At 43.1% G+C, this 24,720-nt stretch overlaps 1 long non-coding RNA gene across 9 annotated transcripts in view; it reads left to right on the top strand.

The window, feature by feature from the left end:
* Window positions 1–7,426, top strand: part of LOC128853213 (uncharacterized) — an 88,971-nt gene extending 81,545 nt beyond the window's left edge. For 7 of the 9 annotated variants that reach the window (XR_008451536.1, XR_008451534.1, XR_008451532.1 and 4 more), the window contains 2 exons: window positions 283–5,187; window positions 6,288–7,426. This is a non-coding gene — a long non-coding RNA (uncharacterized LOC128853213). The remainder of the gene's footprint in view (window positions 1–282; window positions 5,188–6,287) is intronic. The other 2 variants (XR_008451533.1, XR_008451538.1) reach the window with 2 other exon arrangements.
* The last annotated feature ends 17,294 nt before the right edge of the window (window positions 7,427–24,720 follow it).

Here is a 24,720-nt window from a genome sequence, read left to right as displayed (position 1 = left end):
TGCAGCCACACTTTTTTTTGTGTCTTCTGCGTGTCCAGGGTAATTGAGCGGTGTCATAAATAGTGCCATGAGTTTCAAGTATTTTGTCAATTTAAACCATATTGTTTGGACCAGTCTTTCATCAAATTTAATGTATTGGCTATTGCATTAATGTGTTTTGAGAGCACTTTATTCTGGTGTTTAAGAGGGAAGTGGCTGGTGGTTGAGAACAAGGTTAGATGCTGGCTTTGTGCCTGCAGTACAGTTATGAGGCTTTTTCCTCTTTTTCTACCTTACCCTGAGGTGTCTAACACAGAGCTGGGTTGCTGCATCCTCAGACCAGCGATGGGGACTGTGGGTGTGCGGCTCCCTGCACCCCTCTAACACAGCGACTCACTGCAGAGTACAGCATCGAGGGGTGCCTCCATGGAAGAAAAATGATCCTTATGAAAAGGTGACTTTATTTCTTGGAGCGAGAGAGATTGGTGAGTGTATCTTCTTGGCTTTAATGGAGCAGTTCCAGGAAAGCAGCAGCGACCAAAGTGTTCTCAGTATCACATAATTCAAGAGTAGAATCATATATCCAATTACCATTTCAGCCATTTCTGGCCTTGGGAAACCTATGCTAATATTTATTATTATATGATTAACCTATGATTTCTTCATCATTTACATTAGCAACTATGATATTCATAGTAACATCCTCTAAATCATATCAGCAGATGTCAGCAGTGCATGATGAAGTCACATCCTGCAGATATTTTATTTACTTACTCCACTTTTTTTCTGGTAGAATAACATCGTGAGATGCATAATCTCACCTCCACAGGACCTCTAGGGGCATACATAATCACAGAATGCATTTTCTATAATCTTACAAAATGAGTCAATTCTATCTGAGGTACAAACAGTTGTACAAAGTTGGTATTTCACTTCCATCACTACCTGACATCATGTTCCACACAGTGCAAGAAAATATTTACTTAGCTCTTCAGCATGAATTGCACACAAAGCCTTTGCAACAAAAAAAATTAAAAAGGAATGTCTTGATTTGAAAACTTGCCCTTTGCTGGGTGCAGGATTTAGACCTGTAAATTTGTCAGATGAATGCCCAGACTGTCCATAGGCACCTCTAGTCTCCGTCCTTCAGTTAAATGATTACATAGAAATCAATCAGAGAGTTGCCTGGAAGAGCCAAAGCTGGAAGCTGATCCTCTGTCTTCACCATCTAAATATTTTCTTTGCATAAGCAAGCATGGTCTGTGTGAAATAAGGTACTGCATTTATTTTCCAAGCTGCTTCCCAAGGCATTTGGTTTCTGATGCTTTTCCATGCAAAGCACTGTAGAGCAGGCAATATTGACAGTACTCTCCCTGAAAACCTCTTATTGTTCCATACAGGCCTTACATGATGTTATTCTGATTAGCTTTAAAATCACTTTTAATTCTTTCTGCCCCTCCCAGCACAGGAGAGGGCATCAACAGGCTCGTTGGGGTCAGACCGGTGAATTCCCCGCTGGAGCCCAGATGCTTCTGCACTGTGCAGTGAGGTGCCAAGGGCAGAATCAGGCTTGTCACTGCTGTCAAGTAGTGTTGGTGTAATTCCACAAAGGAATAGTAAATGTTTTTCAGGTTGTTCTGGTAACACATCAAAAAGGCTTAGTTCATAGAATCAAAGAAGCATTAGGTTGGAAACGACCTCTAAGATTGCCAAATCCAGCCATGAGAACAATACCACCAATCTACTAAACCATGTCTTGATGTACTATGGCTACATATTTTTGAACACCTACAGGGATGGAGACTCTACCTCTTCACTGGGCAGCCTCTTCCAATGCTTCACCCAACGCTTCACACTTTCTGGCGTCAGCCAGAGAGGGTTGGTTTTGATCACCTGCATCTCTCATCCATCGCCTTTTAATGAAGTTAAATTCTTCTGAACTTATATTGCCTTAAAGGGCTTACCTGGCTCAGCAGGTGCCAGGTTTAAGTTGTTTCAGAGAATTTTTGGATCATTTTTAATTCAAATTTAAATTTTTAAGCTTTGTAGCCTTTATAAAGCCTGTCAGGCAGTGGACTCTTTTCTACTCTCTGGGCATGCAAGCCCAAAAGTTCTCTCTCATTTCTAGGTGTAAGGTGAGGTAAAAAGGTTAGAACAGACCTACGCCAGGTTTCTGAAGACTGGCAGTGTATAATAATCATTAACAGTTTCTGTAACGGTGCAGGTCACAGGCACCGGACCAAACACCTGCAGGGAACCTCCTCAGGCGAAATTCTCCTTGGCTTCAATCATGGGTTTGCTGGAGAAGAGACTGCCGGCTGCGCTCATGGCCATCTGCATGCTCCTGGCTTAAGAGATACTTATAATCTACTTCTAAGAGAATTATTAGCAATGTAAAAATGAATTTGAAGCAAGAAAACTATTCTTCCTAGAAGAAATATTTTTTGTACAATTAGTTTTGCTGACAGAAGTAAATTGGGCTAAATCCTTGTGACTAGGGATGTTATTTGTTGCCCCTTATCTTACCAAAGCAAAGGCTGCCCAGTAGTCAGACTTTGTAAATAATTGTTTCCAAAGTGTTTTTTTTTTCTCTCTCTAAATTCTTCAGAGAAAAGCTGGCTTCTAATCCTTTCTCTTCTAAAGCTTTTACAGCTCAGCTTCTTCCAACTCTAGATATCTTTTATTTTCCCTTCTTGGGTTTCAATATTTCTTAGATATTATAAAAGTCTCTTTTAAGAGTAAATCTAGAGCTTTTGCTCAGATTGGAAAAGTTATTCTTCAAGCTTTAATAGGTTGGAGAGAGAGAATAAAAACCCCAAATGAACTTTATTTTGAACTGCCATAAATGCTGGGGCTGGAGCTTGGAGACAGGTGTCCAAGAGCCTGACCAGTGCCCAGAACAGGGATCCTGGCCATCAGTCTTGCCTTTTTTTCTTGTTTTTGTACCTGGCTGGTGCAAACAGCTGTCAGAAGAGTTGACTCTTTACTGCTTGTTCTGGGCTGGACAGGAGCCAGGAGCAGCTCTGCCCCCACTGTCCCACATCCACCAGTGCTCACTGTGCCCTCCGGTGCTGAGGAAAGGGGTGTGGTTTTCTGGCAAACACAATTTTTCTCATTTTTATTTCACTTTTGCAACCGCAGCAACAAATATTAACCTAGAAACTGGACAGAAACCTCTCCCAGAGGGTGCATTATAAAAGCAATGTCAGAAGGCTGCAGGAAATCCACATTTATTTGCATAAAACCAAGCAAACTCGCGGATGTGGAAACACTGAAATGCTGGAAAAGCAAGACATGACTTACTCCATCATCCTGGAAAGCTAAAGACGAATGGTTTTGCTTATCTGTCTATCTGCTATCTAATTGTTTGCTTCTTTGGCAAAAGACAGAAATAATGAGACATGCATGTCTCTAATTGAAGCAGGTACCTCTAATTGAAGCAGGTATTGAAGAGGGGTATGGTTTGGGCAGAACTGTACAGCCCAGAAAAATAAATGACAGATTTCCACGCTTGCACTGCCACTGGGGTGGGTATTAAATCCTGGTCTTCAGATGAAGGCAGCAACTGAAACGGAGGAGCAGCAAAAAACAGGCATCTGTGGGGAACTTCTGGAGGCACAGGAGCTTCATAGTGGATCCCAAGGGAAGGATCTTTTTTGAGACACCTTGTTGGATCAATCTCAAACCAAGCACGCAAACCCCTCATGGACAACATAGGGCTCATCAACCCTTCGCCAATCCAAATCTAGCAGCTCCTGAGGGACGCTGAAGTGTTTGTGCCGTGGTGCCGTTCCACAGCAGTCTTCTGGCCCCAGGGTGGGGAAATGGATTCATGTTAAGCTCAGCCATACATCTTCTTGAGTCTTTGAGTAAGAGTTTGATGGTTGGAGGCTCCCACCAAGGCTGATCTTCCCTCCTTCCCCTCCTCCAAAGCCAGTGGTTTCAGGTCTTAGATGCCACCACCAGCCCACCAGGTGCCTGGTTTTAGTTTGCTCCCTGACCCACCTGAAGTGGTGAAGGAATTTAAAATTCCAGTATTTTTCCTGAGATAAAAAAGCAGTCCATGATTTCTAAGAAGGCACTTTACAGCAGAGCCCAAATGGGAATGTTTGCATTTGATACCATCCATCAACACCGAGACACTGAGGGAGCGGCTCCTCCAGCTCCTCTCATCGGGGTGGACAGAAGGAGCTGTCAGGGAGCCGCGTGCGGCCGCCGCGTTGAGTGGGGCAGGAGCCGTGCTGGCAGAGATCCCTTCCGCAGAGGGGATTTCTGCACTGACAATTTTTGGCTCCTTTAGGTTACTTTGGATCTGCACAGAATATGTAATGCTCTGCACTCGCGGAGGGGCTGACAGGGAACTTAAATACAAATTGCAAAGATAGATCATCTCCCAGCATCACTTTGTTTTCTGCTGCTCTAAAATCATTTTGCTTGTTCCTGCAGCTACTATAAAGCCAGAAGAGCTCTCTATATTTGCTTCCCGGATGCCTTTTTCTCCTCTGCTTACAACTATAAAAGCAGCTTTTCATGCTCCAAATCAGAGATAAATTGAAATTGCTGCTGAAGAAATAAAACACAAGGCTAATCAAATTGTAGCACAGGAAGCAGCCTTCATCCAGTGCATTTTTTGAGAGCTATTTTTAGAATATATTTTTATGTTGTCACTCCATATGGGAAGTCAAATCCATATGGTTTGGGAGAATGGAAGGTTGTGCTTTTGAAGAGATCTCGCAAACTGTCCCTGCTCAGCTACGTACTTAACCACGGGCTTAAATCCAATAGTCTGTGATGGGACTGAAGAGCACGAACCCCTCGCTGACTGGGGCCTCAGGCCCTGTCTGAGGTTGTAAGAGTATTACTCCCTCCTGAGATGTAAAACTCTTCTATATTCGTTAAACTGCTCTCCAGCTAACTTGGCTCCTCTTAATTACAATGTCCCTTATGCATACACCTTCCTTTTTTTTCTTCTTTTTAATTTCTTCATTTCTTCTCCATCGTTTGGATGCCCTGATGAATGCTTTTGGTCCAAGACAGCAGGATGTGATGCTGAACTTCCACAGCCATCGCTCTCCTGCTTTTTGCAGTACATGTTTCTACCCTGCAAATACCAAGATCCATGTGGTGTTGGGGAACAGGACCGTATTCTGCCCACAAAACTACGGCACCGTCTGAGTATGCTGAGGAAGCAGTAATTGGCTAGAAAAGGTATCTTGCTTCTGACAGACTAAATGCATAAAACTGGAGATTTAATCCAGCATTAATCCAGTAGAGGATCCATTTAACTTGTGTTTTAGGGTTTTCCATGAAACTTAACTTAAAATTATGCTTCTTTTAAGCAATTCTGTGATACAGTTAAGAATACCAGGACAAGGTTTCTAACCTGCTGAATTCCAGAGGATCATTTAAATAATATTTTCTATTCTAATCCTGGAGTATTTTCCCTTCGCAGTTTCTCAGAAGGTGAAATGAAAAAAACCCCAAATTTAAAGCATGTAATTTATTACAATTTGAAAGGCAAAATTTACTTGAGCCTGTATTCCTTGTGCTCCCAATTCTATCACTGACTGCAGAATTAAGATACTATTTTGATGAGCAACTAGGGGTGCCCCTAAAGCAGCACCACATGCGATAACAGCCATGGGGGACTTGAGTTTTTCAGTCTAACCAAGTCCTTAGAGGTACGGGTGTCCAGATCAGCCTGTTGGCTGCTGAATGCCCAAATCTATAATTAAAAATCATCTTTGAAACTCAAAGGACTCCTGAGGTGCTTGCTAGGCAGACTTTGGCTGCCTGGGCTCCCTGCAAGCTGGCAGGCAAGCTGCAGGCAGGAGAAATGCAGCTCGGGAAGGATTTTGTCCTGTGATTCACCCCAACTGTAAGCACAGAAAGCCAAGCAGTGCTGTGTGGCAGGCGAGAGGCAAAGTTAAATTGCACATCAGTTAGTATGAAATGCTTAAATAACTATTTTAATAAGTCTGAGACGATAGCTGGCTTTGTCCACAGGTGCTTTAATAAGTCTGAGATGATAGCTGACTTTGTCCACAAGTGCTCCGCATGACATAGCAAAATGCAGCTGATGCTTTTATTTGTAGCATAATGAGCAGAGGCACAGAAAATTGGGTGGAGAGGATCACACAGGTTCAGTGCTGCAAACACCCTGCAGAACTGCTTTCTGGCTGAAAGAGAAGTAATTTTCCGTGTTACTTTTGATTCAAGAGCTGTATTTGTTCTTCACATAGAAGTGAGTTAAAGAGTGAGCAGGACACTGGCAGTTAATATTTTTATGGGTTTTTTTTCTCCCTTAGGAAACAATCCTCCACCCTTTTTTTTGAATAAAGTGCAGTGAGAATAGGACTGCACAGTGGAGAATTCGGCGTAGCAGAAGGATGGGAAACCTGAAGATTTCTGAAATGGTTTTGATGCTGCCTCCACCAAGCAGAAGTACCACAATTATTGATCAAAACTGAGACCTCATATGGATTATTTTATTGGAAAGCCAAGAAAACAACCACTGATTCCCCACTCCCCATTCCACCTCCAAAAGTAAAGCAACGATATTGTGTAAGAGGAGGGAATGTTAAAATAACTAAGCAGCAGAAAAGCCTGCAAGGAAAAGCCTGAGGTTATAGCAGAAACTGTCAATATGAAGCCATATTCACATCATAGAATTTTTTAGGTTGGGAAAGACCTTTAAAATCAAGTCCAGCTGTAGGACTTTCTATTCAAAATCTATGACCATTTTGAACTCAAACTAGCTATTGTTAAATTATTTGCTCAAAATAGCTTTACAGTCAGGAAAACCTTCATGGCTTGTATCCCACCTGAAGAAATGTATTCTACACCCTCCGGAAATGCCCTAAATCACCTGGATTCCTGACGCTTGGGTGTGCTGCAGTCAGATGCAAGTAGCTGGGTTTTCCCAGAAATGTTATTCTGGAACATTTGAATAACACACCATTTGGACCAGGTACTTGGGTTGTGTGTGTGAGGTGGGTACGTCAGTGCTCTGAGGCGGACTTCGTGATGTGGCTGCATTTCGTGTACATCACTCAGCACAGATGGACATCGTGGCCCTGGTAAAGCCAACCAAGAGTTTACCAGTGACATCAGTGGAACCAGAAATTCATCCCAGGCTGGGAGCAGCTGAGGGAGAGTGCCACGGGCTGGTGACCTGCAGCAATTTCAAGTCAGTGACATAGAAGTGAAAAAACTCCTTGTCACACAACCGATCTCATTGGCAACCCAGGGTACCCAAATTTCACTTGGGATTTTCTACCGGGTTTCCATTGACGTCGCAGCTATGTTGATAATGGATTAGGGCATTATTCTTGAAGAAGTAAAGAAATAATTTCTTTAAGAGATGGGCTATTTGTAGAAGATATTTGCGTAATTTTGCATTCTAAATGTGATTTATATTTATAAATAAATTTGCATTAAATCTCCAGCCCTTGATGTCATAGTTCTATTTTATCTTTAATTCAGATGCTCGAGAAATGTAAATTTTTTTTTTACAGCTAAATAAAAGCTATACAAAGCTGCCAGAAAAGAATAATGAGATACACATTGTGCCATGCAGCCATGATAAATCCAGCAGCACCATGGTTACAGTCAAAACGTGAGGCCATCAGCATCGAGGGAATATCAGCACGTAGAGATTCCTCTGAGTAGATTTAGCAAACTCATCTTAACCGGGGAAGCTCATGACACTTAGGTCGGCAAGAGAAAATATTTATCTGAAAGAGAGAAAGGTGCCTAAAATGAGGAGGAACTGTTGATTTATATGGCAAGAGTTTATTATAGATTGAAGGCATCTGCTATACTTGGGCCGGGCTCGGAATATATGCATTGCAGAAATAAAGATATCAACTTTCCCGGAACATGGCAAGGTTTGCAAATTACTGGTGGTTTTGCTAATGGTAACGTGAGTTTATAAACACCAATTTCGCCGTGAGGGCGGCCCCAGCGAGGAGGGGTATTTGCATCCCCTTAGACTCTGTGGTAAATGGCTCCAGTGCCATGGCTCTGAATTAACTGATATATTAAGAAATGGGTTCTTCTAATTAGAAATTAACTCAAACAGGAGGAGATAATTATGCTAAAGGAGAGTGTGAAGAGCCTCAGCTGAGAGCAGTCAAAGGGCAGAACATAAAAGGTGCCTCAGGTCCCTCCTCCTTCCTGGGGAGGAGGTTTTAAGGACCGATTTCCTGGATGTTGAAGAGGACGAGCTTTGCTTTCTGGGATCTGCTGCGGCTGGCGCAGGTAGGTCTCATCATGCCGTTTTTGCCTTTCTCTGGCTGTGTTTACCAATAGCGCTGCTGCTTTGGGGTACGCTTTTCCCGCTGGGAGTGAACTGAGCCGTTAACCGGGGCGGACACCGCAGCGCTGCTGACCCGTTGCTCTTCCCCGTTTGCCGCATTACAGCGGCCTTACTGTGGTTAAACTGGGGATCGAGGTCAAACAGCTCCGGGGGTGCCTTCCCCGGCGCTAGGTGACTGCTCCCGGGCTCCTTCCCGGAGGAGGGGCACAGGAGATCAGGCGCTGATGGAAGAGTGCCTTCAAAGTGTGTTGTGAATGACCAACCGCGCAGGGGCCCGGCCTGCTTAAACCTTTCGGAACCTCTTCGCCTTAGAGCTGTCACTATCAAACTTTATTTTGCCTGTAGTAAACCTTGCGGTTTGGAATCTGCCGAGTTGCCCTTTGGGTTTCCCCTTCCAGACTAAAGAAAGGCAGCAGCTTTGTCTTTAAGTCTCATCGTGGCGCCGCAGAGCAAACCGCGCGATGCTGAGCCGCGCGTCGAGCGGGTGAGGGAAGGGCCGCCGCCTCCTCGGCGGCTCGAAGGACCCAAGGCGGTCATGCTCGGTTTTCCCAAGCAGTGAATGGGGACAGCCTAAAACTTGTGTCAAAAGAAAGGCTTTGTCTCGCTGAATCGGGGCAGTGAATGCGTGTGCATCTCGGCAAGCGGGGACAGCCCTGTTGACTCCTAAGGACCACTCATGTGCCTTAATTGAGAGTGCGCATGAATGCTTAACTGGTTGGGATCAGCACAAACATCCGTGCATGTCAAGCTCTCTTCTGTGTCTATTTTGTAAAGCTAATGACCACCGGGCATTAAAAATCTGGGGTTTTTTGGAGATCCTGAGGCGTTTTGTTTAATATTTTTAAAGGTGAGTGCCTTCACCTTAAAACAAAAGTCTTTGTTTCAGAGACAGTGGAGTGTAGGGAAATAGAGAGCTGTAAACTTACAGTCCTTGGAAATTAAAGACATTTTTAGATGTCCGTAACTTAAACAGGGAACCAAATAACGCTGCTTAGAAACATTTAAAACCAAAAAAATCATGCTCAGCAGACAGCTCTTATGAGAAGGCTTTGCCCAGAGTGAATTTTTATGCTTGAGTTATAAACCCTTGAAAAATGGGGATCCTAATGCAAAAGCTGACACAGCTTTAACTAAAGCAGCTCGAGTAAGTGCTGCTATAATTATTTGCTCATTAATTACAGATTTTGCAAGACACGAGAGTAACACAAATTGGAAAATAGGAATAATTATCAGTAATAATGCCACAGAAGCTGGACACATTGCAAGTATCTTCCTCTTTAAATTTAATAATAGCAAGACAGCTAGGAAACTAATAAGAAATACGTAATTGAAAATTAACCTTGCAAATCTGCTGTTAATAAACCATGGTACTCTTGCGTTACAATAATTTTACAGAGCCCTTAATTTGCATTTGAAGTGTTATTCCAGGTAATACTTTGCGTGTTCACAACAATTAGTATGTCTTTGAGTTAGAACAAAAATGCGAAGTTAGGTTTTCCTATAGCTGAAGCGCACAGAACAATGTATACTGTAGCCTTTAGCAGCTTGGAGCCCAAATGGTTGGAAACCAAACATACAATGGTGATTTTTGTGCCGGCTGTTATGCCTGAATGCTGTTTTGTTATTGTTGAATTCAAGTATTGTGGTGTTCTGTGCTTTTATCCTTTGCTTGTGTAAATATATACCAGTCGGGCTGTTGGATTGCTTGCACTTTCTCATCCTCGGAGGTGCGAGGCTTGATTATTTAAGGGTGCTTGAAAACCTTCAGTGTTTTGGTATCGGGTAGCATGTGGTCTTTGAAATGCTCTGCTGCAGTGTGTGCTTTTACCCTCGTGCCTGCCTTGTTTGCATGGGTGTGATGGGGGACAGGCTCCTAGAGGCACCGGGGGCTGCTGGGCAGGGTAAGGCAGCTCAGCTTGTGGTTGAGTGGAAAGGTGGTGCTTTACTGTGGGTTGGCACCTCGTGCCTGAGGTTTACCCACACTTCTCCATTCAGAGGGAAGTGGCACTTCCGTACGGGTGTTTTGTAGCTGTTGCCAATTGACAGAAGTCTCCAAAAACCTGTTAAATCAATCAATTTTGCAAGTAACGGCGGAGAGGATTGTTTATTCAAAACTCAGACTGAGTCAACTGCTCTTGCTAACTATCTCCCACTCATAAAAATAAACCTGATGCACATTGCTGCCTGCTCCTTGTGTTCAGTCACAGACAACTTGCACGTTCGTAGCCAAGAAGTGTTTGATAATTTTGGTGCTCAAATCTACTGAGCTCTGAGTGCTCAGTTGAAAAAAAAGAGGGTGGATTGAAACGAAGAGGAATGTCCCTGACTGCAGGCTTGTGCTGGTATCCCCATGTAAATGGCAGTGGAGGTATCTACAGGGCTGTAATGTCGCGTATGGCCAAGCAGCTTAAAAATAACCCAGAGACCTACAGTGTTTGGCATCAGAGAGGAGGAACATTGTACGCAAACAATTGGGTTAAGAGTGTGCACTCCAAACAGTGTTTCTGCACAATTCCAGACTCCATCGAGGGCTGCATGTAAAATGTTGGCTTCTTTGTGCAAACCCACAAATCCTAGGGAAAAGGCCATTAGGGGTCAGCAATTCAGCTGTTTGTCTCTTCACTTTATGTAAGAGGTTAGCAGCAGTATGCTTTTTGTCCAAAGCCAGCAATAGCAGGAACAGCTTGTTTCTGAAAGGGCTGTGGCTCCCCTAGTAGTGATAGAAGAAGGGGTCCTGAAATAAACCTCGAATGTGGATAGTCTTTGATTTGACCTTTTGTCCATTTATTTGGCTATAAGAGTATGCTCAGCACTGCGTTTGCGTCCTGTCACTCCCTTCCCTAACAGCCCATATAGCTCAAGCACCACCAGCACAGATACTTTTCCTCCGTTTCAGTCTGTATCAGGAAGTTTGGCAAACATTGCTGTGTGCGACGATAAGGTGTTTTGGTTGCCTAAGCCTTTCCTCCAGAGGAGCTCAGGATGTTGCATGAAAAAGCAAATCTCTCATCCTCTTGCATCCTCTGGGTGAAGTTTCAACAGCACTGTAGATCTCTGTAGCTTTAGCCCATGGGAGGAGAGGATGGCAATGACCTCTTCTGAACTCCTTAGAAATCAATTTTCACTCTTGTATTTTTTAAGATGTAAACTGCCTTTAAAAATCTATTGTGCTTTTTGGGGGCAATCTACTGAAAGGTCTCAAAGCAGTGGGGTAGAGCTTATCTGCATGTACTCAGTGTGGCTGCGTTTGACTTCAAATGTGTTGATGTGGGGAGAGTTTCACCTGAACCATGAAGTTTCTTTTGGAGGTGGAGCAGAGTGAGGATGGGTAGTCCTCAGTTTAGCTCTAATCAGGATGTAACCGTGGCATTTGTGAATGTAAGAATTAAGGGCACAGAGTTAGGAGATGACTCAGTGGAGGATGGAAAAACAGTTGGATATGGCTTCCCTTCCAGGTGTGTCTGTAGGTCCTATTGGCTCTTCTGTGCAACACCAGAGCAAGTGCTGGGGCTGTGCTGAATTTCCCATGGGAACTCAAGCTCAGCCACCCTCTGGATCTTGGGCAGAGAAACCATTGAGAGCTGAATGGATGAAGAAGAGCAAGGAGAGGGCAGTTACTGCTCCAGTCTTGAGGAAAAGGAGAAGGAAAATACCTTCTCCTCTGTCTGAAAAATATGCGGTTGTGGGAGAAATGTGCCTCTTAATGATGCTTCTGAGGCAGCCTCTGCTAGTGATTCCCGATCAGTATTCTGTTCATCACTGCTTTCTCAAGGAAAGACATAAAGGAACAACTTAGCCAAAAGGAATCTATTTTTAGAAGATGGAGTGATGTTTTTTTCCTAACCATTCTGCTGTTATTTATGTTGTGTAGTTCTTGAGTTATTTATTTCAGTGGGAGTTGATGCAAAGTGGGATGGTGTTTAATGTGTGGAAGGATGGTGAAATCCATCCTACAGCTGTCCTTGCTATTTCAGGGTTGGGCTTTGATAGTCTTTCCAACCTGCAAATTGGATGGCGCTTTTTGGACATTGTCAAAGTAGTGTTGATTGCGAGCGGTGTTTGTCATCTCCAGTCCCTCTGGCTTCCAGTGTGCTGCCTATGTTTCTGCAGTTTGTCACTGCAGTATATTTTAACCTGCCACTTAACTCATCCATATGCATTTTTAAAACACTAAAACCCAACCAATAATTCAAAGCGTGATCCAAGGTAAAAATAAAAAATATGTAATACTTTCCATTGATCGAAGCTAATTGATGTGAACTGGGCTCTGCTTGCAATGGCAGCAAGGTATAAACGGTGACATCATTGAGCACCAGCTCTGCCAACCTGAGGTAGTGCTGGAATGACAAGCCAGTGATTTAACTATTATGATCTCACTTAATAGTTCATACTTAAAATGTAGCCTAACCTGTAACTCAGGGTTATATGAAGTGCGTGTTGTAGAGTTGTTTCGGGACAGATTTTTGACACAAACTTTGCCGTTAAAAGAAACGCTGAGTGACACACATACTGCATATGCTGTTACACTGCCAGGCTGGTGGAAATCCTTTCAGAAAGGAAAATTTGCTGCAGAAGGTCTTCTATTTTATATCTATGCATGTGTGTGTATAGACACATGCACGCAAAAGGGGGGGAAAATCTGGAATGTTGTCTTATGCTTTCTGACACAAACTTACAGGAGAATAAAATCACTTGGATGTAACAAATATAGCTGCAGTTTTTAATCCTCAAATCCCAAACCCCATCATCATTAAAAATTGCAACAATGACAGCAACAAAGTGCTGTGGACATGATGGGTGATGAGGTAGAACTTTTAATATCAGTTTTGGTTTCCAGCCTCTTTTACAGAAACAGTGCTAATGTGACCTCACTTTCTGTGAGGGAAGCTCTGCAACTGGTCTGAAAAAGCACCAAGTAAAGCAGCATGGAAAGAAAAGCTTCTATTATTTGATGCTTTGGCTCCCCAGGTGTGTGGTCAATGAGGGGGGGACTGGCTTTTCTCAGTGCCAGCCTCTGCAGGTGGAAACCTGATGGTTTGCTCATCTCACACTCTCTTATTATTTGTATAAGAATAACAAGGTTTTCCTAATTTGGTGCATAATGAGGAGATACAGAGCTGAGACTGAGTGTGGTGGTGGAGAAGACTATCCAAGCTAGTCTGATAACAGAGCAAATGGTGACTGGTAGTCTTTCAGGCAAAACTGTAGGCAAGATGCTTATATTTCTTTAGAGTGAAACATAGTGGACATGAGAGGGATTAGTTGCTAACCTTGGCCACTGCGGTAGGAGGCCGGGACCGAGTAACCAGGAAAAGCTTCTCCTATTTGGGTGGGTTTAGCCAGTCTTCTGACTCTGGCTCAGTCCCTAACGCATCTATGGCTCTTGTAGATGTGAGATGGCTGTGGGGGTGACAGCAAAGTGGGGGGAGCTTGTCAATAAGTCAAAGGTCAAGACTCCCCCTCCAACACAGTCTTGGCAGGTTGGAGAAATGAGCTTGGCAACCCTTGTGAAGGACACCATAGACAATACAGAGCCCTACACTTGGTTTGGAGTACCTCCATACAGCTGCACAGGTTGGAGACTGGCTGAGAAGCAGGTTTGCAGGCAGATACCTTGAGGTTCTGGGGGAAAAGCTGAACATGAGTCACCAGTTTGTCCTTGCAGTGAAGAAATCGGTACTTAACGCTTAAATGGACGGGGCACTGCCTTTGAAATTGGCCCTGTTTGCAACAAGGGTTCTCACAAGAGCCTTCAGAAACCCAAACAATTATTTCATGATTAGTTACAGAGCCACTCTGCAACTGTGATAAAAGGACAGGACAGAATAATTTTGTGGTAAACGTTTCTCTAGGACTGCGGCATTGTTTGCACCTGCAGTTCAATTAAGTGTAAGATTTACAAACATTCATTCTTTATGACCTTGAAAGTCGGTGTTGCTGCTCCTTTTTGTGGAGGAAAAAAGGACAATGAGTGGCCCAGGAAGAATGTGGTCAAGCCTTGAATCTGCAAACTGCCCCTTTGTCTGGGTAAAAGGCCTTTTTCCCCCTCAAAGGCTGTCATGAAGCCAGGTCTGGTTGCTCATTGATGGCCACCAACAACCCATACTTGAGAGCATTTTTTGGTGGTTACTCAGCATGTGTGCAGCTGAGATTTTGTACTTGGGGAGGTAGGGTGGATTTTGTTGGGTTAAGGTTTTTGCACTAGAGTTTTAAAACATTTTGCAAAGAAGTTTTCCGTGCCAGTGGAACGGCCTTATCACTGCTATAAAGACTTATAAAAAGCAATCATTATTTACCCCGGTATTTAAAATACAGTGATGGAAGAAGTATTCATGAATGAGTCTTCCAGTTGAATTGGGGTAAGAAAAGGAAGGGTTTCAAATCCAGAATTCTAGAATTTGTTTTATACAAATGTTACTTCAGGATTTTTTTCAGTCCAGAATGAATTTGCGATGTTCCTCACAGCTAATAGAAAATGTTATGGTTTTTCAATCAGAGTTAGTTTAAGCTACTAGAAAACATCCTTTGTTCCTGTATTGATAGAAACCCAGTATTCTCCTTTCTTCCTGCTTGGCCTCCCCTGCCCTGGATGCAATGGGAGTAAACACAGTGGAAGGATTTGTATTACCAGCGAGGAAGAACAATTGCAGCACTGTTTAAATTCACACGGTTTGAGGATTGTAATTGGAGTTTATTTGAGGGGGGGGGGGGGAAGAAATGTTTATCCTACTTTATTTTCAGAGGCTCTCCATTTGCCTTTTCTGTGCTTATCGCACAGGGACAAACGTTTTTCATATAACAGAAATATTTCTGATTCTATTCCAAAAATAGCCCAGAAGCCGCGAGATCCCAGGAATAGGTTTCTCCCTCTAGTGGCAGCAGGGAGGGAGCTACAGAGCTGTCAGGTCCGGATGTTTTGCGGAATCGTATTTACTTAACACAGTAGCTTCACTTTTTGTGGAAAACCATGTGAGGTAAAAGACCTGCTGTTCGTTCAGAGCTTCAAAGACAGATTCAGATGGCACAGAGTACCTGCATCATTATGGTTCTCCTTAGCTGCTGAAATACCTGTAAAACAAAGATACCGAAACAAAGATGTTTTTCTCTGATTTTTAAAATGACCTTGAAGCTCCAAGTACATCTGAGGCAACTTGATAAGTACTACTGAGTTTAGTGTCTTATTCTCCTGTTGGGAGAACCATGGAGCAGATGCTGTGTGGGGATGTGATTTAGTAGTGGATGGGTACAGTTGGGCTTGGATGATCTCAAAGGTCTTTTCCAATTTAGTGATTCTGTGATTCTGCTTGAAAGCAACTGCTGGAGCTTCCTCAGCGTCCACCCCTGCAAAAAAAGTTTAGCACTGGGGTAGCCTCCAGAGAGGAAGGGATTGGGGATCTTCAGAGAATGGCTTTGGTGGGCATTTGAATCACGCTTGAGGCTACCATGCTAGTTTGATATGTAAAGCTTAAACCCATGTGTTGTCAAAGATGACCAAATTAGCCCTCATGCCCTTATAGGAAAGGGGAAGAAAGATTTCTATCTATAGGCAGAAAAGTCTGACCATTACCTGTAAGACAAATACTCTAATAAGCACAGTGAACAAAGTCTACCACTTCTGTCCCATTTCTGCTTTCCATCTCCTCTTGATGCCTTTATTACCAGAGAAGAGCTAATACCCACTCATGCTTGTTTCAGACTTGGGTGGAAAGGTTGATCCGTGAGGAGAAGCTGGCTGAAATACTTGATTCCCAGTTGCCTTCTGAATCTCTGTCAGTGTTTTAGTCCCCATGACTCAGTCACTGCTTCCTGTGAGTCTATTTCAGTAAAGTGTTTCTTTAATAGGCAAGATTGTATGAAAGGAAGGTTAAAAAACCAGCATCTTAATTTCAGGGAGAATGTGTCCTTCAAGCTCTATAGTGCTGAAAGTACTGTTCAACTAAAGGACGTGAGCTGTTATTGAAAGAAAACACAATAAGATACCTCTAAGCCCAATGTGGCCGAGGTGCAGCTGGTGGTAGACACCAGGCTCTGGGAGGTTACCTGTGATGTGGGGCAGGAGCCGAGGTGTTCCTTGCCACGCTGGGGTAGCATGTGTAAAAGCTTGCCTGCCTTCTTGGTAAGCTCCACCTGGAGTCTGGGAGTGAAGAGCTCTGCTTTGGGAAGGCCCAAGGAGAAAAGCATGGCCAATATTCATAGTGCGTGTTATTATGTGTATGATGTCCACTGGGACACAGGAAACGTCTACCTGACCTGTCGGGTCATGTGCATTGGTCCATGAATTTGGAAGTTCTTCATCAGGGATGAACATAATGACTTCAGAGTGAAATGCAAACTCTGTTCTTCTAGTCAGGGTTGTTAATTAGCAAGGCAGTCTAATTGCAGCTTCTTTCTGTGAAAGCTATCAGTATCTCTTTTGCCTTTTCTAAAAGCTGTTGCTTTGGAGTCTGTTTCACGTCAGATCTTCCTGAGGAAAGCACTTCCCACAGGAAGTCTTAATTCTGACAGGCTGGTGTGTGCTTGCTGGGTGGTTGTGGCTGCCTGAGCGCACCAGGGTTAGGAGACCTCTCGACGAAGGGTCATGTTTGCCCGTCACCTTGTCCTCAGGACCGTATCAGCTTGTTGCAGATGTTTGCCCAGCAGCCATCATCACCACTGTCTGGAAGGCTCCTTAGGATGTCATTTAACTGCAGAGCAGAAAACACATTGGACTAATATCTTTAATGCTGTCTACTTCTGTGAGAAGGTTTAAATCTTAGTTACTTTCCAAATCATAAAACAATGATCTGCTCTTTTAACATGGTCACCTCTTTGGATGACACCTTGCCCTAGCTCCAGCAAGTACCTGGACTCCTTTTCCAGGCTCTTGTTTCTGCACTGTACCTGAAAACTGTTCTAATTTTATTTTACCTCCCTCTAAAGTTTCCTTTCATTTGCTGCCTTTGCTTTTCTTATCGCTTTTTATGCTCTCAACTTCATTATGCAATTGTTCCAATCCTGCTCTGTATTTGATGTTTTATAACTCGTGTCTGCCTTCCCCCCCCCCCCGTTGATTACTTTTACATTTCTCTGTTCCTTCACACTGGCTTTAAAAATAAAATGGCAAAAACAACGTGAACATTCCCTGTGCAATTACTGCGAGGTGGTACGCATAACCCTTGGGCATACATTAATTTATCTTTGAACACTTTCTATTTCCTCCGTGTCTTTTCTCTCCCCAGCTTTATCATGTTGAATTTCACCCTGCGCTTAGTCTCCTGAATTTGCTCTGCTAAAATCTAATCTACTTGTTTTCTAACTTTTAGTTGAACATTAATCCCAGTGAAATCCTTAAAGACTGCAGCCCTGATTCTCCCCCACGCTTGCATCATCCGGCATAATTGCTGTTACAGAAGTCTTGCTCAAGAATTACTCCTTACAAAAAGCCATCATCTCTCCATACTTCAGATAAAAATAATACCTGCAGCCAGGACCCTCTGTAGGACTGTGCACGGTAGGGAAATAGGTTTTTACAACATCCACAAGCTTTCCTCACATCTTCCCCTCTCCAAATTTTAGCCTCTCGCTTTGACTTGGTCTCAACTGAACATGGAATCATCTGTCTAATTTTGAGCAACTAAGCAATTGGTTGCAACTCTTAACTATTTTACTTCCTTTAGGAGTGCGGCTCTTGCCCTTTGGGCTACAGCTGTCTCTTTCTGTGAGCTGGTGCCCAGACCTAAGTGGATAAATTCAATGGAAAAATGTTGGGGGGGATGAGAGCAGAGCAGGTGCAGCTCTGATGCTCTCCTGCCGGGTGAGGAGGACCTAAGCAGCAGGAACACTGGGGAGATTCCCACCACTGACCCTGGGGCACAAGGCTTCCTATGAAAGGTTTTGCAGCTCATGCCGTGGAGCAGATGTGGAGCAGACTTGGTAATGAGCAAGTGGAGCATTTAGTTGGATCATGCTAGAGTGGAATTAAATGAATAAAATTGCATCAGTGCGTGTAACTCGTTGCTCTGGGAACCAGCTGGAACAGGACCTTGCAGCAGTATGTGAGGTGCACAGGAAGCACTTTAACAGATAAATTAGCAAAAAAGAGTCACTTGCAGCCTACAAACACCAAGCAACGTGTGGCTCAGCGAATGCAGTGACAATCTGATGGGTCCAGTGACAGGGGCACACTGAGTTGCTGGTGAGGATGTTCCATGGGTGATGCTCTGCAGAATGAGCACAGCATCCAGCTTTTCCTCCACGCAGAGAAGGGAATAGATACATATACTACAGCCTTTTGCATATAACTTCAGATTGGCTGCTGCGACAGACTTCTGCAGAGTGATTTCAGCAGACAGATGTAGCCCAAGAAACACCTTTGAGTAGTGAGGAGAGCAGGTCTGGCCATGGTAATATCAATAACGCGTATCTGGTGAAATGATTGAGGTTGTTCAGGGCTGCAGCGGGTACAGAATGATGGAAGGTATGTTATCAGGATCCGTGAAAGGGACCAGCCGGAGAAAGTCACACTGCCTACAGTTGGGTGGTAGCACAAAAGAATGGAGTGGATTTTATGCCCTTAAGATGTAGCTTTCCCTGGAAGAAAGGCAGTGGTGTGTGCTGGTGAAGGAAGGAAAACTGGCTTCTGCATGACTTCCTTGGACCTAAAGTCTTTCAGTGGGTTCCACTTCTGGGACTGTAATAAAGCCTTGGATGAGGTGCTTTCAGATGGGTTGTGAAGAGAGCTCTGGTCCAGCAGCAGTAATCACCAGAAGCATCACATTTTTGAGGACTGGTTTTCCTACCAGACATCTGTGGGCTGGCAGGAGAGGGCAGTGGCTTGTGGCAGGCTAGTCGTTGCTGCTCAGCCACATCTGTGTTGCTGACCCTGGAACCAGTGAGCAGCAGCCCAGTGAGAACCCACGGCAGGGGGAAGGCAGCACTTGCCAGAGACACTGGGACACGGGTCCCACCACAAACACTGGAGTGTCAACCATAGTCGTGACACTTCAATAAATTCCCTTCGAAAAGAGCCAACTTGGATCAATAAGCATTAGGTCTATGTCTTAGTCAACACAAAGGACTTGAAGCACATCAGATGAGCCCTGGACTCTCGTAGCTTACCGAAAACTGCCAGTGGCCGCTTCCGTTAAACGTCCTTCTTTAGTGCTGATAATGTTTCATATTGATTATTTGGTTGAAATGTTCTGAATATGTGTCTTGTTCTTCTGTATCTTTATTTAGTCCTTGTGTTATATGTAATTAATAGATCTAATAAAATATTGACTTTAAGTGACCTCAGCAATGCCATGGTTTAAGTTTGGGGTTTTCAGGTAATGTTCCTTTTCCTTTATATTGAATGATTACATTCCTCATCTTTATCATAAATTCCAAGGATATATATTTTGGAAAATAAAATTGAAATGCCAAGAAACACTTGGCACTTGAAACATGAGGAACACCATTTCAAGAAACACTTTCAAGCACAGTAAATGATGTATCTGAGCATGTTTAATTTTTCATAAAGTGCATCATGAAAACATGTCTTTACCTTCATTGCATTTTATCTTCTATCTTCCACCTACTGCATTTTTTTTTTCCCAGAAAGGCAGCAGACAAAAACAAGAATGAAGATTTCTTGTGTTAAATGAAAACAACTTAAATGTCTTATTTTTTTCTTTGGCATTTAATCTCAAGTGAAAGTTTGCAATCAGGATGCATGCTTTCAGTTCAACTTGAAAAAATATTCTTCACATAGGTGTTTGTTTGGAGGGGGAGAAAACTCCAATTGTAAATATTGGTTCTCGCAATATTTCTGTAGTGTATTTGACTTGATTAATCTGTCACTTTTTTCATTGAAGTGCAAAATTTGATCAACCTACATCTTGCTTATTTACATGGCCAGCTTTAATTAATCATTAGTTATATTGAGTACTAAAGCTTTTAGTGCAGAAGATACCTCTTTCATTTAATAGGTAATCATTTAGTGATATATAATTAAAAAAATAATTATATGATATCTCTGCCATGACTGTAACCTATCAGCATGATGAACTTTCTCTAGCAGGAGGACTGGCACTTTCTGGTGGCTTTTGTCAGGGCATTTGTTTAGTTATTAGTTCTAACAACCAACTTAGCCAAAGTATGCTGTGATCTGAAGTCGGGTACTTGACACAGTAAAAGTATTTCTAGCTTTGGCTGCGCTTTCCATTAGGCCACTCTGTGTCAGCTAACGCAAGCAGGATTTCAATCCAGATCACCGAGTCTTTTTAATTAGAAGATAAGAACAAGCAATTCAAGGCAGAGTCTGAGAGAACTGGAGAGGCTGTGTGCAAAACAAGGGGACAAAAGCTGTACCTGGGAAAAAAAAAATTAAATAGTAAATGAAAACAAGTTCTTGAGCAATTATGAGAAGAGACTGGATGGATTCTGATAAGAAACTTTACTTTGAATTATAGTGAAGGGTCATGGGGAAAACCCTGATTTTTTTTTTTTTTCCTCAGCAGCTGTTTTTGTGGGGAGCGGAGCTGTATCTCCCCGTCCTCCAACGCACAGAGCGGTGGGAGCCTGAGACTTTTCACAAAGAAGTGATCTTCACTAGGGATACAATTTTGCTATAACTTTTTATGCTCAGATGATGAAGAAATCTGGCTTCAATGTCCTTCCCAGCAGCCTTGCCCTTGCTGAGTGGCAGCAGCTCTGTGAGGTGGCAACAGTGGCGCTGCTGTGTGGAAATCGGGGCGATCAATCTTAATGCCACTCCAGCACATGCGAGTGTCGATGGGATGGCAGGTTGTTTGCACGAAGGGATGAGGGTTTTCTCCAGGAAAACCTGCAGGGAGGAACTGAGAGGAGGGCTGTGTAGGTTCAAGTGTGTTTTACCTCTGTGTACAAGGATATTTTTCTATGGTATTTGGACTGAGATGCTGGGACAATGTTTAGTAGCTGTTTAGTGAGGAAGACTATGCAGAAAGCTGGACCTGAAATCACCAGACCAAGGTTTAGCTTTGAATTAATGCATTGTGCCAAACTAAACAAGTGGAACACTCAGGAGCAGCGTGGGTTGACTTTGCTTATTTGGTGCTAAATGTGGAAAATTTAGGCTTCCCGTGGCTTTAACTGGGTTTTGCTTCAGTTACCTGTGTCCACACTGCTTTCAGTTCTGCCATCAGTGTGGAGTAGGCTCTCTATCCAGCTCCTGCTGAAGCTCAGTGTCCCTTACTAGGGTGTGGCCAAGGTAAATCATGGTGGTTCTGATTTTTAACCTGCTGCTTTCCTCTGGCTCTTCTTTGCAAAGCCCATGGTGAATTTCCTGCCTGCGCTCTTCAGCTCTGATGCTGCTCTAGGTTTGTTTCCTGGTACGGAGAGGCATATTGCATGTTGTATGTCTTCCTCTTTCTGCTAAAACGGAACACTTCCAAAAAAAAAACCCACAAAACCAACCCCCTGAACACCCCACACTCCCCAAACCTACAGGTTGCATCCCTTATGCGTGTAATAATCCAAAGCAATAGCTATAAACTTTATTTTGGAAGGGATTAACAAAGAAGGCTTAAATATCTTTCAGGTACTGTAGTGACTGCTGGAAAGAAAAACAACAATCCAGAGGCTGTTATGTTTTCACTGATGCCCAGAATTGAAATGCTGCTTGATTATTTTTTTGGCAACTTTTCTTCTTGAGGAAAGAACTTCTGAGTGCAATCAATTAAAGAAAGGATCTGATTTGCTTTGTAATTGTTTTTCTGTCTGTATGAATGATGTAAGGGCATATTGGAAGAATTTACTTCACTACTCTGTCTTTTCTAAAATAACAGGTTTACTGGTTGATTTATGGGTTGTTTGTTTTGTTTTTGTTGTTCTGTCTGTAGGTGAGAAAAAGGTTAATTTGCTTGAGAAATCGTGTCTATGCCAGAGAAGGTCAACTTGTTCCATCATCGTGTACTGCCATTGGAGGCTGACCTGAACCTAAACACGGTGGTTTAAGGGAAGAATTCAGCATCCATTTTTTCTGAGTGTTTTTCCTAGCATTTGTTTTCTGCTCTTTTTTCATAGTCTCTCAGAGAAGCAGAAGGGTGTGACTCAGTGGTTGTATCCTCCCCAGAACTGATTCTGTTCCCTGTAAAGTCAGATTTTTGATGTTGTTTCAAAGCCTTCACGCTTTGCCTTGGCTGTGGTAAGCTCATAGCACCACATCCGCTGACTGACCAAGAGCCAAAACACCGAGCAGTCTGTTTGTGAACGATGTTAAAACCGATGAAGAAATGTGCAAATATAACAATCAGAAGAGGCAGGGAATATTAGATTTGTGAAAGAGCTGTGCATAAACTTAAGGAGGTGGCAGTGCTGTTCCCAGGGATGTCCCCAGCTCCTCTGCCTTGGCTGCTTTGCTGAACTCTTTCTGACTTGTTTGGATGTGGACCACAAATGAAAGACCGAAGTCATTGTTGAAATGTAAATCTTTTGCAATGCTATAAAAGCTAATTAAAAGGAAAGGTTTTGATGCTGCATGTTTTTTCTAGTAGAGCAAGTTCAATATTAATCTAACAGAACTGGGAACAAGACACCTGGTTCTATCACCCATCACTCACCACAGCTGAATGCGAAACGTCAAAGTTTTTGAGGCACTTCTGGTTTATTTGGGATTTTTTAATGCTCCTATTTTCTTTTCCTTCATAAATTTAAGTTCGTGTATATAATACGTATTTTCAGTATGTCTGTTCATTGTATGTTGGAAAGCAGGATGGTGGTGGTGGAATATTTTTAGGGTGGTGATTTCAGAGAAATGTTAAGTATTATAGAAACACTTTTTCTATTTTTCCAGATATGTGATGAGATTAAAAGCTGGTTATTTGGCTTGCTCTGCATATTTTGCCCATGTTCATTTAATAAGGCTATTTAAGTGTTATCACTATAGTTTGATTTCAGTATTGCAATAATTCTGTAACTTTATTTTTGAAGAGCAATTCACTAGTTTTCAGTTCTGGAGAACTGTCTTCCTGGTTTAAACAGTATTTAAACTCTTGGGGTGCAGCAGTGGTGCCCAGAAAGTGCATGTCAGTTTGCAAGACTGCTCTAAGGAGCCTAATTTAGGAAGGGAAAATAAAATCTGTTGTGTGGTCAAACTAGATTTCCAGCAGTGTAAATAGTCTTTGTTTGTATTTGACTATAGTTCATGTGGATTTGGGATTGTTAGCCCGTGAGTTAAAGTGCTGTTCAGATGCCACAGGCCAAAATGCCAGTGAGCTCAAGCAGCCCCCCATGCTGTGTCCGTGCTGCATCGCTCCCGCAGCTCCAGAGCAATGCCGGGAGCATCCAGGTCCTACTCCTTAAAGCAGCAGAGCTGCAGAGCTTGGTTTCAGCTTCTGTCAAGGGAAAACACACTGGAAGGTGATCAAGAAAGATGAGGCAATCTCCCAAAAGTATTTCAACTCTTGTCTGACCAGAAGCGTGGTTTCTTGGCAGTGGCCAGTCAGTCGCCACTGATGTGAGGAAGTGTACAAAGACTTTACATTTTCCATCTCTGTACAGTTTTAAGATGGGCTGCTTTGCTTTTCAGCCTCTAGCCTCCAAGGCTGAGCAAAGGCAGACCTACTTGAGCTTGTCAAGATAAGGAAAGCTGCTGCTTCTTTTGCTGCTGTCTTTGCAAGGGCTGGAAGATGAGGCAAAGATCAAAGTTCTTCTGGTGCTGCCCACTCTGCTGTTGAACTCCAAAAGCCAAGGAAGAGACTGCTAGTGGTGGGACCTTGGCTTGGGTAGAGATGCTTAATGGTGGAGTTACAAGGAAGGAACAGCAGGATGGTGGTTCTTTGAGAAGCTGGATATGCGGGGCCAGAAGCAAAAGGGTTTGAGAGGCACATGTGATTTAGGTGGTTCATCTATTACTTGTAAACCTAATAGAGTTTGTTTGTAAAAGAATTTTTTAGGCAGAGAATAAATTAGAGAACAACATAGTCGTGGATGTAAGATATCGGTGAGGGGGGATATGTAGTCTACTATTTGAAAGGGGCTGGATGTAGTGGCCTGGGGAAATTATACTTTCAACTAATTCAGTGGCAACTGAATGACATTTCAGTGGTGATGGGGGTAAGTTGGCAGTGTATGAATTTGAAATGCAAGTCAGCAGGGGTCCCCTTTGTGCACACATTTTTGGTGTGTTCCGTGTTGTTTCCTGCAAGACTCATGGAGGAAAATAAACAGTCCAAGAAATCTCAAGTTTTTTTCTACTTAGTCTTGTTTCTGGGGTCCTCCTTCGTGCTTTTGTGGATGAGGAATTCGTATTAAGGTACGAGGGATGCTGCGGTTGGGACTGGAAAGAAAACAAAGTCTTTTTTTCTTTCTTTTACTAGAAAAGTATGTAAATTATGACTGGAGCTTGTCAGTATGGAAACAAATGTCTTAATTTACTTGCAAGGGCTCTCAACACTTCAGGATCTTCAACCTTTTCAGGT

The sequence above is a fragment of the Cuculus canorus genome, chromosome 10 (assembly GCF_017976375.1).
Source record: "Cuculus canorus isolate bCucCan1 chromosome 10, bCucCan1.pri, whole genome shotgun sequence".
In the NCBI taxonomy this organism is placed as follows: domain Eukaryota; kingdom Metazoa; phylum Chordata; class Aves; order Cuculiformes; family Cuculidae; genus Cuculus; species Cuculus canorus.
Note: the sequence above shows the minus strand (reverse complement) of the source record. Positions and strands in the feature narration are given on the sequence as shown.